The sequence below is a fragment of the Peromyscus californicus genome, unplaced genomic scaffold (assembly GCF_007827085.1).
Source record: "Peromyscus californicus insignis strain IS unplaced genomic scaffold, ASM782708v3 Scaffold_22__1_contigs__length_63687245, whole genome shotgun sequence".
NCBI classification, from domain to species: domain Eukaryota; kingdom Metazoa; phylum Chordata; class Mammalia; order Rodentia; family Cricetidae; genus Peromyscus; species Peromyscus californicus.
The window spans coordinates 34,916,960-34,936,558 of NW_026294525.1; the positions used below are offsets into that span (position 1 = coordinate 34,916,960).

The 19,599-nt window shown below is 39.0% G+C and overlaps 1 long non-coding RNA gene across 1 annotated transcript in view; it reads left to right on the plus strand.

The window, feature by feature from the left end:
- Window positions 1-19,035, plus strand: part of LOC128118526 (uncharacterized) — a 52,092-nt gene extending 33,057 nt beyond the window's left edge. Inside the window, exons 2-3 of the long non-coding RNA XR_008221249.1 lie at window positions 12,880-12,970; window positions 18,892-19,035. This is a non-coding gene — a long non-coding RNA (uncharacterized LOC128118526). The remainder of the gene's footprint in view (window positions 1-12,879; window positions 12,971-18,891) is intronic.
- Window positions 19,036-19,599: the final 564 nt, after the last annotated feature.

Genomic DNA, 19,599 nt, shown 5'->3' on the forward strand with positions numbered 1-19,599 from the left:
GTGGTTCCTATTTAGTTTGCATTCTTCCCAACAACCTACCTTTGTCTCTGACGGTCAACAACTGATTGAGTGTTGCATTTTCGCAGAGACTATCAATTTCTGCCTTCTTATTAGGGTGTTTGCATTTGAACTTTGTGATGTGGTAGCCACAGTCAAGGCTGGTTATTTAAACTGAAATAAAATAAAACAAAATTAATATGTGAGGTGTTTCAGTTCTTTAGCCACTGTCCAAGTGTCCAAATTCCACATGCAGATGATACAGATGCTATGTAAACAGAGACATTGCCCTTGTCACTGGAAGTCTGTCATGCTCTTCTAATGTATGATCTGTAGAAGAGAAAATGGCATGAATGAAACCAACCCTACAGGCTAATCACAAAATACAGTTCTTTTCTGTAAAATTTCTATTGATTTACCCAGAAAAAGGGATAATATTTAATAATGTGGAAATTTTATAAAAATCTGCAAAAAGATTAATAGAAATAAAACATAAAAGCAAAAGACATCTCTAAAAACTGAAATAATAGAATTTAATATACTTAGCAAGAAATAAGTTGAGAACATGTTCGAAGAGGTAATAAATAGAGTCTAGAGTAGTGGTTCTCAACCTTCCTAATGCTGCAACCCTTCAATACAGTTCCTCATGTTGTGATGACCCCCAACCATATAATTATTTTCCTTGCTATCCCCTAACTGTAATTTTGCTACTGCTATGAATTACAAGATAAATATCTGATGTGCAGAGTATCTGATATAGGATCCTATCGAAGGGTCGTTGGAACCCCAAAGGGATCATGATCCACAGATTGAGAAACACTGCTCTAGGTGAACTTATGGATTTTTTTTTCTTTGCCCTGGAACTCTATTACCAGTAGAGGTTTTGTTGTTGCTTCATTCATGATGAATTTAAGATCTGATATGAATTTTAAGATTTTTTTTAGCATAATATATATGGTAGATTTAATGTATGGTGCATATGTAATATGGATGTTTCATTTTTGAGTAGTCAAAACCTAAAGTGGATTCAAAGTAACTCTGCTACTTTGTGTGCTAAGGAAAATGATATCGGCTTTGCATTTAAGAGGGAAAGGTCTGTAATCTGGGAAGTATCAGGGTCAGATCTCGGTGCTTGATAAAGAGTCTATCCGAGTCATGGGGGTTTGTCAAAAACAAGCCAGGGAGACAGAAGCAAATGAACCAAGTAGTGAGGGGAGCATGCGGTGCTTTTATTCAGCCATTCATTCCTTCTTATTACCAAGTGCCTGCTATGAGTTAGAAGCTGGCACAGGAGTGATCAGACACATTGGATATATAACACAGCCATCGCAGGACTTACATTCAAGTGGGGAAACAGACCATAAGTTAGTAAAAAGTGGGAAATGAGTCACAACAAATTGTTACGGGAGTTACAAAGGAAAGGAGGGAGTTTAGCGGTCACTGTAAAATGATGCCCCTTAAACAGTGCCAGGCAAAGCTCTCTGAGGAGGTGACATTTAAGCTGAGCTCTGACAGAGGACAGGATTCCGGTGAATGCAGAGTCAGTAGCGAGGAGAGAATAGTTTGGAGATCTTTGAGAGAGTGAATTCACAAGTCTTGTGAATCAACCGGACATGAGGATTTTAGGATCCTTCTAAAGTTTCTGCCTGGAGCAACTGGCTGTCTGGCAGTGTGAATGCCTGAGATAGGAAACACAGGCTGACCGCCAGGTGTGAGCTCAATATGCTGAGGTAATTGACACTGGAGGTGTCCGGATGCTTATTTTTAGTTCTGATAAAAGTATCTCAGAGTCATTTCAATGAATAGAGCACCCAGTCAAGGGAAGAGATTTTTTTTCTATGAAGTAGAAGAATAGGTGCAGAGGAAATCATTAGAAAGGATAACGCACCTAAAAGCAAAATAATTTAACAGATGCTCATTTCCATCATGAATTTATATGAATGAGGAAAAAAATACCAACTGTAAGGGTACAGGCAACTGGCTGAGCAACTGCAGGAATTGAAAGTCAGATTTTCACATATATAATTCCAAATAATCTTATGATCAAATGTAAAAATAAATTGTTTAGAGCAATTATAGATGAATTAAGGAAAATGCATAAAAATATACTGTAGGAACTGTGAGGTAGGGCTCATGAGTAGGTATCAAGAATATGATGTCATTAAAAATGTGACATTTGAAGAAAACCTTGCCTTAGTTATGGTACCACAGAACACTAATCCTAGGGAAAACATGCGTGTGATAACATTTCATTAGGATGTAAAATCACAGATGATCTGGAATGTTGGAAAGGTGGCATAAGATAAGGCATGGGACACTGTACACTTTGGTCACAGGACTTAAAGAAACCATACTGATACTGACCTGGAGGCTACCTCCTAGAGAGCTAGCTCTCATGGTATCAGAAGCTCCTATCCAAGCTGCCAAGGAAGAAAAGCAATTAATAGTCCTACCCAGCTGTGAAGCCAGAGACCTGTGACAGCAACAGGACTGACAAGATATCCCCAACAGGACAATCATAGTGTTTGTGTCTTTCAGTCAACCAATAGCTGTATAATTGGAGGGAACTCATGCCTGGTAAGCCCAGCCAAGAACTCATAGCTAGAGGGGCTCTAGATCTTAGAGAAAACCCACTACTACCATATTACTAAGGTAATATAGTTTCTACTTACCTTCTAAATATTTATAATTTTACCCAGAGATAAATACATCTCTCATTTATCATCAAAGTAGCTTCTTTCTGTGGCAGATAGAGACTAATAGAAAGATACAGAACCCGTCAAAATACAAAGAGTAAGTGACTTGTGGTGTCCAACCCCAACGGGAAATCTACAATACAACCCTACACCTAAGACTCAGGGAGCATTGCAGAAGGAAGAGTAGAAATATTGTTAAGAGCCAGAGAACAGGACTACTATATGACAGTTCATATGGATTGAGCAGGATGTTACTTTCCTGAACTCTCACACAACCAGAAAACACAATGTCAACTGACGTGCCAACATGGATGAAGGAAAATTTCGCAAGACCACACCCCCAGATAAAGAACCATAGTTAGTCAATGCCTGCTGGAGGAGTGAAAATCAGCTTGTCTGGGTTTGTTTCTTTTTAAGGGATAAAACCCTAATTTTCAGGGGTCAGTCCTAAGTACATTCAAATTAGAGCAACACTAGTTAGACTAAGCAGAATGAGAGAAAGAGAGAGAGAGGGAGGGTGTTCATGCATGCACATATGTACATAAAAAAATATATCAGTACAAGCTACTGAGTTAGTTCTCAAACTTAAGTGAAAAGTCTATTCCTTATGTGTTAAACTAAATGAGTGTCAGCTTATCAGAAATTATTTCTATTTCTTTTTTTGTTTGTTTGTTTTTGTTTTTGTTTTCGAGACAGGGTTTCTCTGTGTAGCTTTGAGGCTTTCCTGGAACTCGCTTTGGAGACCAGGTTGGCCTCGAACTCACAGAGATCCACCTGGCTCTGCCTCCTGAGTGCTAGGATTAAAGGCATGTGCCATCACCGCCCAGCCAGAAATTATTTCTAATACTATAAATAGGTACTAAAAGCAAGCCAGTTGCCTTATGTGTTGAGATTTGAATGTGAAGTATGCCCAATAGCTCATGTGTAGAGCTATTGAGCTATTGTTTCCCAGGTGCTACAGCACTTTGAGAAGGAGGCCAAACATTGAAGAAGTTGACCCTTGCTGAAGGAAATTAGTCACTGCTGATGAGCCTTAATATTTTTTGGACTTTTTAAAGATTGATTTATTTTATGTCTATGAGTGTTTTGTCTGTATGCATTTGTATGGCATGTGCATGCCTGGTGCCTGTGGAGGTCAGAAAAGGGCATTAGATATCCTAGAACTGGAGTTGTGAATGTCTGGGAACCACCATGTGGGTGCTGAGTCTAAACCCAGGTCCTTTCCAAGAGCAGCAAGTGCTCTTAACCGCTGAATCAGTTCTCTACCTCCTCTTGACATATGATAATCTGGCTCTATTTTCTCTTCACGCCCTGCTTCATGACAACACATAATGTAACCAGCCAGCTGAGACTCCTGCCATCTTGCCTTCCTCGTCATGACTTACTGTATCCCTCAAACCAGAAGCCAAAATAGACCCCTGGTTCCTGAAGTAGCTTCTTGACAGGGGTCGATTAGAATAAGAAAAGTAACTAACATAACGAGAAAGTTGAAAGCCATGTAAAACTAAAGCATGCACGATGTCCATGACTATGATCTTGCGAAATACAGAAAGCACAGGTCACACTTAAACTAGTCAGCAATTAATAAAAAGAAAAATGGAGAAATGTGGTAACAATGTAAACACTTTAAATAAGGGTAACTTTAAGGTTCATTTTTAGCTAACAGCTTGTGTACTTCAACAGAAATGGCCAGTTTAAGAAGTGTATTTCAAAAACTAAATGTAAAATGACAATTTCATGTCCTGTTTTCTATAATTTTTGTTAGAAATATTTACAGTAAGGCAAGTTCAGTTCATTCTTTTCCTATGACAAAAATAAGACCAGTTAGAGGAATATCTCTCTTAGTATTGATTTTTATTAACCTTTTATAATTTTTATCATAATGTCCAAGATAATAAACTCATAATTTAAAATTTTATTTTATCTTCCTTTCAGGACATAAGAATGAAAGAAAGCTCTCCACACTTTCCATTTGGAAATGTTTTTAAAAACTATATCAATCCATCCCTAATAATTCAAAGTATATTTTTTAATTCAATTTTTTTTTATTTTCATTGTATATATTTTGTGAATTTTAGACTTTCATGAAAGGTGACAAATATCAGCTAAAATGAATTAGATTTATTGTTTAAACTTCCCAAGCTAAATATAAAATGATTCAAATAATTAAATTTAAATGATGTGTTTTATGTATTTGTCACACCTATGCTTCAGATTCCATTCAAATTTCAAGTTATTAATAGATGTCTCTACTACGCACATATCCTAACCCTGCAAATGCAAATCTCCTAACAGGCAAAGAAAGAAGGAAAGGAAGAAAGACAGGAAGGAAGGAAGGAAGGAAGGAAGGAAGGAAGGAAGGAAGGGAGGGAGGGAGGGAGGGAGGGAGGGAGGGAGGGAGGAAGGAAGGAAGAGAAAAACAAAATATATCTTTAGAAATAGATATATAAACTTTGTCTCTTGTAAAGAGGATCAAACATTAAATATATCAAATATACTCAAATTAATCAACACTTATCAAATGTCTAGATTTTTGGAATCTGGAAAACTGTGTCTTAAAGAAAACATACTGCGGCCCCTGTAGTGGGTAGGTGTTCCAGTTTGGCCTTAAAACACTGCCCCTAGAGTGACAGCAGGAAACTGCCACACCTGCCTATGACCTGCCCCTGGGGCATGACTGAGAGGGAGCCCCTTAAGACTTGAGGAGCACAGTGCTGGCCCCTTCAGGATACCTCGTGGTCCTGGAAGCTGGATGGGAGACCAAGCCAGAGTTCTCCACTAGATGGTACCTCATCTCTCCCAGATCCTGTAACCCACCCCTTATTGGCTGTAAGTTATCCCCAGAAATAAACCTCTCTTGATTACCAGGCTGCCTCTCTTATTGAGACTACTGTGGTGGGGGAGAGATGTGGCTCCCAACACAAGAACAAGCAAAGATACACAGACAAGTAGACAGGGCTAACATTGGGGTAGTGGACAGACACATCAAGAGAAAGGGAAGTCATGATAAACGATGTGACAATATTTTGGCTAAGGCGAACCAAGGGTAAGAATAGCAGCAAACTGGCATTGAGGGATTCTTGCTAAAACTGGATTCTACAAAGTGAGACAGAAAAGTCCAGAGCCCAGATTTGGTGAAGAAGATTCACAAGAAAATGACCAAAGTGTAATTAAGGAGCAATGTGACATGAAAGTTCATCAAAAAAAAGGTAAAACTAGAGGCTGGGGAGATGGTTCAGCTGTTAAGAGCATGTACTGCTCTTACAGAGAGCCTAAATTTGGTTCTGATGATCTATGTGGAACACATCATAATTCTGTGTAACTTCAGTTCTGGGGAATCTGATACTCTCATCTGGTCTCCATAGGCACAGACACAATTAAAAATATTATTCAGCAGAAAAAAATAACAACAACAAAATCATGAAATCTATGGGTGAGTGGAAAGAACCAGGAAAAAAATTCATCCTGAGTAAGTTAACCCAAACCCAAAAAGACAAATGTTTGTGTAGCTGGAGAGCTTCTCTCCAGGTCCCACCAAGCCCCTGCAGTCCCACAACCCACATATAAAATAATCACTCAGACACTTATATTACTTATAAACTGTATGGCCATGTCAGGCTTCTTGTTATTTACTTCTTTTATCTTAAATTAACCCATTTCTATTAATCTGTAAGTTGCCATGTGGCTCGTAGCTTACCGGTACCTTACATCTCGCAGGCCTCTCCCTCTGCCTTTTTGTTCCCTCAGTTCTCTTCTCTGTTGGTCCCACCTATACTTCCTGCCTGGCTACTGGCCAATCAGTGTTTTATTTATTAACCAATCAGAGCAATATACATCCCACAACATGTATGTATGCACTTAAACGTGGATGTCAACTGTTAAGACTTCAATAAGCAAGCTATACTCTGTTTAGAGGCTAGGTATAGAGTAAAAAACTGGGGGGAGGGGAATCTCCCAAGAAAGGGAAAGTAGAATACACATACACAGTTATGGAGAGACAGGGCAAACTGGAACAGAATTAAATGGGGAGGGTGAGGAAAGAGATGAATGAATAAGGCAAGAAGTAAGGGAAGGACAACAAATACTACTTACTGGCTAACTGAGGTATCATATGGAAATCTACTACTATAGAAGCTTCTTAAATTATACACATATATGAAGGAAAGCTAGATAGAACCATCAAACAGCAGGGGATACAAAGCCCCAACTAGACAGCTTTTGCTACCAAGTGAAACTTTCAGAGTCAGAAACGGCCAACTTAATCAAGTTGTTGGCCAAAGGAGCCTCGTGGAAACCCAAACAACCCAGGCTATTGCCAAAACTATTGATTTATCTCCGCAAAAATCATGGTGAAGTCCTATCGCTGAAGGCAACACCTACATAACTCACTGAACATGGAGAATTCAAACTGGTGCCTAACGGGAGCCTTCACCTACTAACTAGTGTTCATGGTACTGGATGGCAGTCAGCATGACACCAGAGTGGGAAGGTAAACACCAACCCAGTGGCAAAGCCTGCAATCTACAATGGTGACCTGCTTACAAAACACGCTGGTGCAATAGTGGCGAAATCACTGTGGGAATAATCAACTTCTGTCTAGTTGGAATTAAGACCCATTCCATGAAATGGAATCGAGGTCTGGCACTACTTTGGTATCCACGAATTACGGAGGCTCTAGGCCTAGGCGAAAACCAAATACATTGTTCTGCTGAAGGAACGTTGCAATAAAAAAAAAACTAATAATGACATACTGCTGTACTCAGAGATCAGTGTCTCTCTTAGTCATCATCAGAAAAGTTTCCTCTTGCAATAGGTGAGAACTAATACAGAGACCTACAGTTGGACAATGTGCAGAGTGAGAAACTTTGGAACATTTAGTCCTACAGGGTATGTCTTTAACAGCTCTCCACCCCACCCCACAAGACACAGGGAGCTATGCAGAAGAAAGATTGCAAGAGCCAGAGGGGATGGATCACTCAAAGGAAATAGTGTCTCCAAGACACAATAGGACTGATGCACATATGAAATCACAGAGAGGGTAGCAGCATGCACAGGGCTTGCACAGGTTCAAGATAGATGGGGTTTTAGCACCAAGAGGAAGAAGTAGTCATGCTCTCCCATCCTTAATGAAGAAGCTATCTCCAATTGACAGCTACTTGCAAATGAAAAATTAGTGTTTTCCAACAGAGTCTCACTGTATATATAAAGTATCCTTAATGATAGGTAGACCCCTGCCCAACAGAAAACTAACTTAATGGTGCTTTTGTAGAATTTTTTGTCTCATATTGCTTTGTGTAGGCATTTTTATCTCACTGGACTTTTGCTTGTATATTATGTTTTTTTTTTTAATTTTGTGCTTTCACGGGTTTTCTTATGTGTGTGTTTCTTGTGTCTCTTTACTGTTTATTTATTTGTTTGTTTGTTTTTATTCTAGTTTGTTTGCTTTTTTATTTGCCTGTTTGTTTTCTAAAAAAGAGAAAGAAGGTGTAGAGTCTGGATGGGTGGGAAGATGCAAAGGATCTGGGAGGAGATTGGGGAGGAGAAATCAAGTTAAGAATATATTGCGGGAATTTTCAATTAAAAATTAAACCTAAAAAATAAATTATACTAATTAATTAAATAATTTAAAAAGAAATAAAACTGTTTGCAAATAACTAAAACAAGTCTGCGTGTGTGTTTACAGAACAGAAAAAGTCATTGACACTCTAGCAATTTGGAAAAAGGTAAACTAAAGAGTAGATATCACAATTTAGAAATATCTGTAAATTACTGGGTAAGGAATGTCAATGTTAGTTTTGATTATTTATTGAGCAAAAGAAATCATTATGATAATTGGAATATCATTATATAACTTACATAAATAAAAATAGACCAGTTCTAGTATCTGCACATTAAAACCTCAAAAGCATATTAAAATATAAGTGAACAGGAAAGAGAGAAATGCTGTAATTAAAATACATTCTCAAAAATAGACAAAACTATACAAATGAATATGTTAATAATTGAGCAGCAGACAAAGTAAAAAGCTTATAACAACTAGGGGAAAACTAGTGACATTTTCCACATAAATATGTGAAATTTGTTTTGGAAATAACATATAAAGTTAAATTACAGAACAAGGATTATTGGGGATGTTTTTGAATAATTAATGGGCACATCATTTACATACAGTTATTTTTAAGTGTCTATAAACTACGAAGACAGAAAACAATTCAATAGAAAAATAAGCAAAGATTAACATGTGGTTCATAAGATAAAAGATACATATTCTTCTCCTGCTGACTCAGAAATATTAATGAAGTGGCTATTTTCACTATAATGAGTAAAATAAATTAATCAAATATTTAAAAGTTAACCATCCACACTGCTAAAGGAAGAAATGCAGAATGACATTCTCAGAACCTGTGGTTAAAATTACCAACACCATTTGGGAAAACATTCCTGAAGAATCTACAGTGTATAAATTTCATTCAATTCATGCAATATTTAAAACATGTGGCGCCTTTGACCAATTATTCTATTTGCAGAATCATTTGTTTCATCAACATGGTCTGTTTCATCCCAGCTCATATTTATCCAATGTGAATTGTTCACATTTGATTTATAAATAAGTAATGGATGTAAAACATCACAAAGAACTTGGGTGGGTTCATACTGTTGCACCCACTGCACCCCAAGAAAACAGCAAGGAAAGCATGAGTAGTTATATAACCTTTGGTGAGAGGAAAAGGCTCACAGCCTAGCTGACACAGAAGTAGAATTTCATTAAGGATCCGTGCATATTCAATGCATATATGCATCAAAACTTCACATCATACCTCATAAATATGTGCAAATATTATGTGTCAATCAAAAGGAAAAGAATCAATGTCTGCACTCCAGCTTCTCCTGTGATGGCTTACCCTCAGCCTTATTAGCTCTTATCTTATGGCAGTTCTTACTACTTCCTGCACCCACCATGGATGGCATCCACCCGGCTCACAGCTCTGCTTCAGCAGTCCATTTTTCACCACCATCAGCTCTGCTCTTATCAGCATTTCCCCCTCAGTGCTTTCATTCATTTTTAACATCTGTTGTGATGGCCTCCAGCACAGAGTTCTCTTGCCTGAGTAGCACACTTTATTCTGAGTACCAGTTTTCTGATTCTGGGGTTCTCTGGTTTCAAAGGTTCTCGAGTTTGATAGTCTTTTGCTGCCATATTTAATTTTCTTGCACCTTAATTGGGCTAATTTGAAGAACACAACTCCCCTCTTTAGGAGCTCAAAGAAGAAAGCCTATATTTGCAAAAATGCCCTGTAGGTATAAGGATGATGATTGCAGGAATGTATATAGTAGTAAAAGCCAGGCATATAGGATGTGTCAGTTGGAAATAGTTCAATAAATTATGATCTGTCCTTCCCATAGGATGTTAAGCCAGCATAAAAAGGAGAGTTATAGACACAGGAATTTTGTAAAGATACACAATTTTCTTTAAAATTTACTAAACAGTGGGTGTTTTTACATTTAAAAAAAATGAGAACTATACAATTATACTTGGATATACCTAATTGTTCCTGATGTTTACATATAAGAATGGAAATATTACTAATGAGATTTTTGTCAATGAATGTATTTCTGTGAAATTTAAAACCTCTAAAGCAATATGCATATATTCATGTCAGAAACTTTAAAATAACTCCTATTAGGAAATCTAGAATTTATGAGAAACTATTCTGAACTTGAAATAGAGAAAACTAGAAATAAAAAGAGATAGACTTTATTAGTTAGCTTCAAAACATAAATAAAATGAAGAAATGAACATATTATTGAAACTTTATGAAAACCCCAGTACCAGACATGAGCAGCTCTCTTTTGACTTGTCATAGTTGTCCAAGAGACTCCCAAAATATTTTAGGCTATTGCTGTTGTTATTGCCCTTGGTTGCCCACAAGACGTAGAAGGTAAATCCCTATTGCTGAAGACACCTGTAGACGAATTATTAAACAGTCTTATTAATAAAAAACTCGCCGGGCGGTGGTGGCGCACGCCTTTAATCCCAGCACTCGGGAGGCAGAGCCAGGCGGATCTCTGTGAGTTCGAGGCCAGCCTGGTCTCCAAAGCGAGTTCCAGGAAAGGCGCAAAGCTACACAGAGAAACCCTGTCTCGAAAAACCAAAAAAAAAAAAAAAAAAAAAAAAAACTCGGAGCCAGAAATTGGGATTAAAGCCTGAGAGAGATCAGAGAAATAGGAAAAGCCACAGCTAACCTCACCTCACCAACTCCACAGCAACTTCCAAAGCAAACTACTTCCTGTCTACACACACCTATATGCCTTTCTGTTCTGTTCTCTCATTTGCTCTCTCAGCCCAGCTATAACACTTCCTCTTCCTGCCCAGTTCTGTCACTTCCTGTCTGTCTATACAGACCCCCAGACCTCAATGGTTAGTGTTGGGATTAAAGGCATGTATCACCATGCCTGGCTCTGTTCCCAGTGTGGCCTTGAACTCACAGAGATCCAGACAGATCCCTGCCACCCAAGTGATAGGATTAAAGGCATATGCTACCATTGCCTGAGTTCTATGTTAATATAGTGGCTGGCTTTTTCCTCTGAACTTCAGGTAAATTTTACTGGAAGACACAGTATATTGGGGGACACTATACATCACCACAGACATCATGCATTTTGTACATAAGACCCAGGCCTCCCAGCTGTCAATGACCTGAATGCCCCTCCCTAATAACTAGCTTTCCTGGTACCAAAAGATACCTTACAGACTTCCAAAGGAGGGAAGCAAGCAACAGCACAGCCAACTTATGAACCACAATGACCAGCATGGCATGATAACCCTGAGTGTAGTAGTGGCACACATAGTTTGGTGGTAACCAACAGCTGTCTAATTGGCCTTATCACCCATTCAACAAGAGGGAAATCATGTCTGGTACTGGAATACTTGACAACTACCCAGGATTAATGAAGGCATAGATCTTAGAGATACTACAACCAACCACCACCTTACTAAACCTGCATAGTCCCTAACTACATTCTAAATATGTGTCCTTATATCAACAGATGAGTGTAGTACTCGCCACTTATCAAGAAAACTTATCTTTGCAATAGACAGAGACCACTACACAAAACTGACAAATTCAGAGTTCTGGAGTCCAATCCAAGTTGATGTGTCTACATCACAACTTCTGCACCTAGGGCTCAGAGATCATTGCAAAAGAAGCAGTGGAAAAATTGTAAGGAACAGGGAGTTTGCCGTGAGCTTATGTCTCCAAGAAATGTCAGAAGCTACACCATATATACTCACCACTATGGCTTCCTAAACACCAGCTGAACAAGGATAACACCATTAGACAATGTTAATGTGGGCAGGGGAAAGCTCATGAAACCTAGTCCTACAGAAAGAACACGAGCAACTAAGGAATGCTGAGCGTGGTTGAACTCGTCTTCCCCAGGGAAAAGCACACTGACTTGCTATCCAACAGCAAATACTCAACCCTGAAAACATATACAAGTAACATTATACAGACTGCGCAGGTAGTATTTATGTATTTAGGAATGTGTGTGTGTTTATGTGACAACAAATAATGAAAAAGAGACCATAAATTTAAAAGAAAGTAAGGAGAGGTATAAGAGTGGATTTGGAAGGAGGAAAGGGAGAGGATTGATGTAATTATATTATTGTAGTTGGGATCAAAACACATCCTGGTCTGTGTGGAAGTGAGAATTATTTTAAAAAGGTAATACAGAAAGAATTACAAAGTCCTTGCATTCCCATTGTAACTCTTAGAGTGCTGCAGACACCTTCAACAGCAAGTACACTTACATCAGATGATTTATTAACAAAGAACATAATGTGACAGTCTCTCCTAATTTTAAGTTAATGAACAAATTATTCACACAAGGTTCAAGTACCCTAGCCAGGACATAGAATCCCAAACACTCTTAATGAGAGAGATTTAGACATGGCCAGAGGATAAAAGGTCAAATTTAACTTTTTTTAACTTTTGTTATTTTGTTGTTGTATATGTTTGGGGACTTTTGATTTGTTTGCTTGTCTGTTTCTGACATTCTTTTATAGAGCACAAGCTGGCCTCCAACTCTTGATTGTCCTGTCCCAGCCTGCCAAGGGCTGAGATTCAAGGGGTACACCAGCAAGCCAGGCTTAACTTTTCCTTTGATCTTTTTCCTTTTTCCCTAGAAGAAGAATGAGCAACCTGATATTGCTAAGGTCAGCACTACAGAGCTTTGGACAAGACTTCTCTTCAGCTGTTTGTGGTGAGGCCTGCAAGGTACTCCCAGAGTCCCACTAACAGGGAGACAATGGTTTCCTGCTATGTCCAATTCATCTTGCTATGTGTCTGGCCCTGGCAAGGGGAGAAATGTGACGCCTGTTGGTTTTGTATGCTTCTCCTTGTACCATGCCACTCTGTCATGAGACCGCAGAAGTCTAAAGAAGACAGTACTGTTCACCTGGATCCTGTGCCACCCCAAGCAATGTGGCATGGAACTAAGACATGCGCATTAGCTACTACAAGACCTTCAGTTGGAACTTCTGAAGGTTCACAGCAGAGATTTCCTAACAAGAACCACACAGGAAGAAAGAGAGAAAAAAGCCTTTAGCCCAATTCCTTTAACTATTAAAGGATTAAAATAAGGATTAAAAATAAGCCAAAAAATATTCTTTTCCTTTTTATTCCAAAGTGTCTGTATTAGTTGGTTTACTAAAACAGGAAAGTGAACATCTATTCTAGGGATGTATAGACTTAATAACTAACCACCTTTATTTCTGGAAAAAAAAAACCTATAAACTGCTTAATGGATTCAGGAGCGACATTTCAGTCTTGTCTTTTAAAAGGAGCCCCCATCATTTGCTTTGTGATCTGGATCTGCATGCGCAGCCATTTATTAAAAGAAATCAAAATAATGCTGACTTTCCTCCCATTTAGAAGGAGAATGCATTAGCCTTTAATTCCCAAATCAAATAGGGTTCTATTTATTTTTCTGTGAATAAGTATGTTTAAATTAATAAGAGAATGAAGAATGATGGCGCGTTTGGAAAACCGTGTAATTTTCAAATGAAAAACACTAATCTTAACATATTCTTAGGCAAAGGAGGTTGTGACCTTCTCAGAAGAGTTGCATGCTTTCAACTAAAATAACACTTAAGAAAAGAGCCTCCACACCTTGATTTGAATAATGCTTGTGTCACAAAAGAAGGCTGCCAAATGTGTCCAGAACTGATTAATAAGGAGAACAACCGCCTCCCACTAATTTCAGTCTTTTGTATGGCTTTGCCTCTCGTGGGCTAAGCATGAAGACTATGTGGCAACGATTGTCAAATTGAAATCTAACCACTCCTTGCCAGTGGCCACTGAAGTGCAAACACAAATTAAACTGGACGGAGGATTCTATCACTTGGCTGTTTGGAAATTTATTTTACTGCAAAGCATGCAGGCAGAGAAAGGCAGATGGGCAATACCGAGAAAAATTTCTTTCCGGGTATTTCCCATCTGTTTTCCATTTCTGTTTTTCTACTTCGAGCTATTCTAGACATCCCATTTCTCTTTATACAATGGCATAAATTAGTTATTCAAATATTCAATGGTCACACATGTAATATTGACTTTAATCATTTCAAAATAAGCAATAATATAATTTCATTTATGGTAAGCGCTTACGGGGTTCTTGTCACGTCCCTAAAGGTTTAAAATGTCTTACAATGTTTTCATTACACTGAATAGATCCTATTACCATCCTCATTTTACAGATGAGGAATTTGAAGGATAAAGAGCTTAAGACAATTTTCCAGTTCATGTTGCTTGGAAATGTTAGACTAGGGAGTCATTGCTGTTTGAAAAATGCTATGTCTTGGGGAACAAGGGAGAAGGGGGATTTGTGTGTGTGCCCTAATATTTTATGTATCTATCAATTATTAATTTTGAAATTTTAAATATATAATCAAACGTAAGTATACATTTTATTTTATAGCCCAAATTCATCAAATATTTTTAATACAAATAAGGTGTCTACTATTTTCCAAAAGTTAGTTCTGCTATTAGAAGTGGTGGGTATGTCAAGCCCTTGATTTCATATTTGCAGTGGACATTAGATGTGTTCATATTTGCAGTGGACATTAGATGTGTTCATATTTGCAGTGGACATTAGATGTGTTCATATTTGCAATAGACATTAGATGTGTTCATACTTGCAATGGACATTAGATGTGCTCTTACCCAAGTTTCCTCAAGCAATTTAAGGAGCAGGACCTTTTCCTTAAATAAAAGTGGATGGAAATTTGATACACACAGCCAGTCATTGCTGAGGTTGGGGTAAGGAAGAGACGGGGTGTGTGAGAGCAGAACTGGGTTCCTCCCACTCAGTACTCCTCTTACCTTTACCACCTCCCCTTTTCTTCCTGGTCCTCAAATTGACTCTTTTTTCCCCTTTTTTTATTATTATTTAAAAAATTTCTATTCATTTTACATACCAACCACAGGTCCCCTCTCCTCTCTCTTCCCGCCTCCCAGCCTTCCCTCCCAACCCTCCCCCCATTCCCACCTCCTTCAAGTCAAGGTCTCCCATGGGGAGTCAGCAGAGCCTGGTACTTACAGCTGAGGTAGGTCCAAGCCCCTCTCCCCTGCACCAAGGTGTCACACCTTAGGCACTAGGCTCCAAGAAGCCCACTCATGCACCAGGGATGGATCCTGATCCCCCTGCCTGGGGGCCCCCCAAACAGTTCAAGCTAAACAACTGTTTCATGTATCCAGAGGGCCAAGTCCAGTCCCATGGGGGCTCCACAGCTACTGGTCCACAGTTCATAAGTTTCCACTAGTTTGGTTGGCTGTCTCTGTACGTTTTCCCATCATGATCTCGATGCCCTTTGCTCATAGAATCCCTCCTCCCCCTCATCGATTGGACTTACTCTTACAATCCTGGTTCATCCCTGATTGAAACTATTCTATAATAACAACATCTGCTTAATAAGAAGATGACACTTGTTTTAGCAGGATTTCAATTCAGTAAGAGCTAATTTGGATAATCGTGCCATGTAATGTGCTTTTACCATCCTTAGCTACCCTGTGTCACAAAAGGAACCTCAAGAAGACCCTTAAAGCCTTTAATTTTCTATATGTTTCCAGTGGAGGAAAGATAGGGCTTTAGGGAGCAGAGGAGCTTTAATGAACCAAGCTTGGGAACAGTCCTATGGATGATACTCCCTACACTGCCCATCAACCTCAGTTCAAAGCATTCTCAAATCTACATGCAACAGCAAAATAAAACACAGAGGTCCACATAGATTTGGATTGTAGATCCTTCAGATCTTGAAATGCAGTTGGGTCAGTGCTATAATTCTGTAACAGACTGTCAAGCTAATCTTCAGAAGTAGATTGCAGGGGAAAGAGCTAAGTAGGATGGAAGAGGGGTTTGGGGCTTCCGTTGTTGTCTTTTGCTTGTTTCATTATTTATTTCATTTCCTCTACAGTCAAGGCAGAAAGACATGGCTTCCTTTGTCTCCTACTGTCTTTCACAACATCCTTTCCAAAGAACTTAAATTCTCCTTGAACACAACCACACTCTTTTTAATTTGGAGACTAATGGGATTAAGTTGACCACTGTGACTGGCCCAGTGACCAATTCAATTAATAATGTATTATATTTTACTAGAGGCATAATAAACCAAACCCCAAGTATCTAACTACAGGACTTTTAAGCAAGAAGCCCGTTCTGTATTAGAATTATCCTTGTAAATGTGCACTTATGTACATGTAAAGATGACTAGCTTATCGGACCCTCAATCCTAAAGAACAGGTACTTGGCACACGAACTTAAAAGTTTGCCTCTGAAGTCCCATGGCACAGCACAGAACAGCATACCATTTCCTTAAGGATTAGTGCACCACACTAAAAGGAGATAGTTAAGCATTGGAAAGCAACTGCATTAGAAGTCCTGGTAAGACAAATGAACTATGAAAGTGGGAAGATATAGGAAGACATATATACAGGGTTCTACCTTATCAGTGAAATCTAAAAGTGGTTATGCCAACAGGTTGAATCATGGCAGTAGAATTCTTCTACAGGATGGGACAAGCCATTAATGCTGCACATTAACAGGAAAAGGAAGTGGAACACATGGTAGGAGCCCTGGGTTTCTTTCTTTCAAGTCTTTGTTGATGATTACCTCCTCCAGGGATCAGATATTGGCTTCAGTGCATTATCTTGATAAGAAAGAAAAGCTCCATGGATCCTCTCTGGCTCTCTTTACCACAGTAATTCTGTCTCATGGCTCAGGCAAGCAAATGAAGGGTCTGCTAGTTCTTAAATATATGAACTCCAACCACACACTCCAGAAATACCGAAGTACCTAAGCACAATGTGGCAGACCTTATTAGTAGACAGCAATACCCATTTCCCTACACTTTCTATTATGTGGTAAACATACACAGCTCAATCCTAACAAGGGTACCTTATCAAAAATGTGTCAAATTGATGGTATTTCCAGCAAGAATTTATTTTCTGGTAGCAGATTTAGCATTTTCCCATTGACCTTGACCTCACCTTGAGCATGAATGTAGAAGGGAGAATTACAGTGGCCAGTCTTTGATGTGAAGTAATGGCAAAGAGAAACCCCTCTGAGCTGTTGAACAGGTTCATCACTTTCAGATGTGGTACATGCATGGTTTGCCACATTCGTTGGATTTGTATCACCACCAAGGAGATAACATCCTCATGAGCACATGTGGGTTCACCTGGATGATTAAATTACTATGCTTAAGCCATCAGTGTCTCTGCTCTCTGTGCTGAAAAGCAGAAATTATTTATCTTCATATCTGGATGACATTTTTTTCATTTGCAATCCATGCACTAATAAAAACACAAACCAATAATTTTCTAAGTAAAGATTAAAAGAAAAGGCAAAGTAAAAACTCCAGAAATAATTCCATGAGGTGCTTGCTATAGAAGCATAAAGACAAGTTTACTCTCCAGAACTGTGTTCAAAAAACCAGTTATAGTGGTGTAAACTTGTAATCACAGCATGGAGGAAGCAGAGACAAGAGGAGCTGGGAGAACCATGGGCCAACCAACCCAGCCTACACACTGAGTTAAAGACCAAGGAAAGAGCCTGTCTGGAAATGAGAGAGAGAGAGAGAGACAGACAGACAGACAGACAGACAGACAGAGACAGAGACAGACAGAGAGAGACAGAGACAGAGAGCCTAGTGCCTATAGAGCAATACCCAAGGTTGATCTCTGGCCTACACATACCAATGTACACATATGCATTCCCTTCTCTCTCTCTCTCTCTCTCTCTTTCATACACACACACACACACACACACACACATTAATAACTAAATAACAAAGAATAAGTCAGCAGGGCAATGAATTCACCCAACGCAATTCATGAGCACAAACTGGTTATGCTCATTTTGTTTACAATATCCCATCTCTGTGCAGCAAAAGCAGATAGGATTTTCCTCCTTTTGATATGGTCATAAAAATTTTTGTTATTTACAGTCTCGGGCTTAAGCCAAGAATTTTAGAATTGAGCACACTGTCCTCCTTTTTGAATATGTCCATAAATTTGAAAAACTCTGTCCTACCCATTGAATGCCTTTCATGCTACTGTGCAACAGCCACTGGGCTCTCACGGCCTTGCTTTGAATGGTTTTTTTTTTCACTGTAGATGACCACAGGGAATAATTTAATTAGTGGCTCAAGTACCATATGCCACTGACTACCAAAAATCTTTAATATTCACTGGAATCTTTTTGCCTCCAGGCTCTTCAGTCCTTGTGTGCCCTCACCATCCATTTCCCCTTAGGCTTACTGCTTACAAACATGTTCTGGTTCCAATTCTATATTAATCAGAGTTCTGCATTGAAAGCAACAAATCCTGACTGTCACTGGATGATTCGAGATTTAAATCTGAAAAAAAAAAAAAAAGGCTGTGAAGGAAATTGCAATGAGGTTGGAAAACCAGATTCCAAAGCCTTATCCATGAGAGAAGTCAAAAATTATACTGCCTATGTGAGCTTGACATTCTTAGTGGCCACTGTTATCACTGATAAAACTGGTTCAGAGGTGTAGGAAGGATGTCTAACAACTTAGACTACCACTGCTAGGCTCCTGCTAATGCTGCTCCTGTAAGTTCACTGCTATGCCTTTGCTTTCGACTAGACACACACTGACTTGTGTTCCTTTTCTTTGCAGAATGATCTCATGCATCGCAAAGTAAAGTTTCCAAGCTTAAGTCAAGGGAATCTACAGGGACAAGTGTGCTAAGTACCTGCTATCAGCATAGGAAGACTGACTCTCCCTTGTTGCTGGTTGGTTGTGTTTTTTTTTTTTTTTAATCAATTTGACACATAGCTACATGAATCTGGGAGAAGGGGGGATCTCAATTCAGAAAATGCCTCCATAATATTGGTCAGTAGGCAAGTCTGTGGAATATTATCTTGATTAATGATTAACGTGGGAGGGCCCATCCTAGGGAGGGGTGCCACCCCTGGGCAGGTAGTCATGAGCTTTATGACAAAGCAGGTTGATCAAGCTATGAGGCACAAGCCGGTAAACAGTGTTACTCCACATCCTCTTCAGTTGCTACCTCTAGATCTTGCGTTGAGCTCCTGCACTGACTTTGGTGGTTGAGGGACTACAAACTGAATGAGGAAATGAACCCTATCTTACCCAAGTTGCTTTAGTCGTGTTGTTTAATCACAGCAATAGAATCCCTAGCTAGGACATCCCCCCAGCAGGAGTTCAGGTCAGGATTTCTGGGCACATAGGAGAATGGTCGCAGAGTGATCCAGCAAACACAAGAGCAATAGTCAATAGAAATTATTAACACTCATCAAGTTCCTGTCAGGACCACGCACTGCCTTGTGAACTTTCAATTAATCAACTCATTAGGCTCTTCCA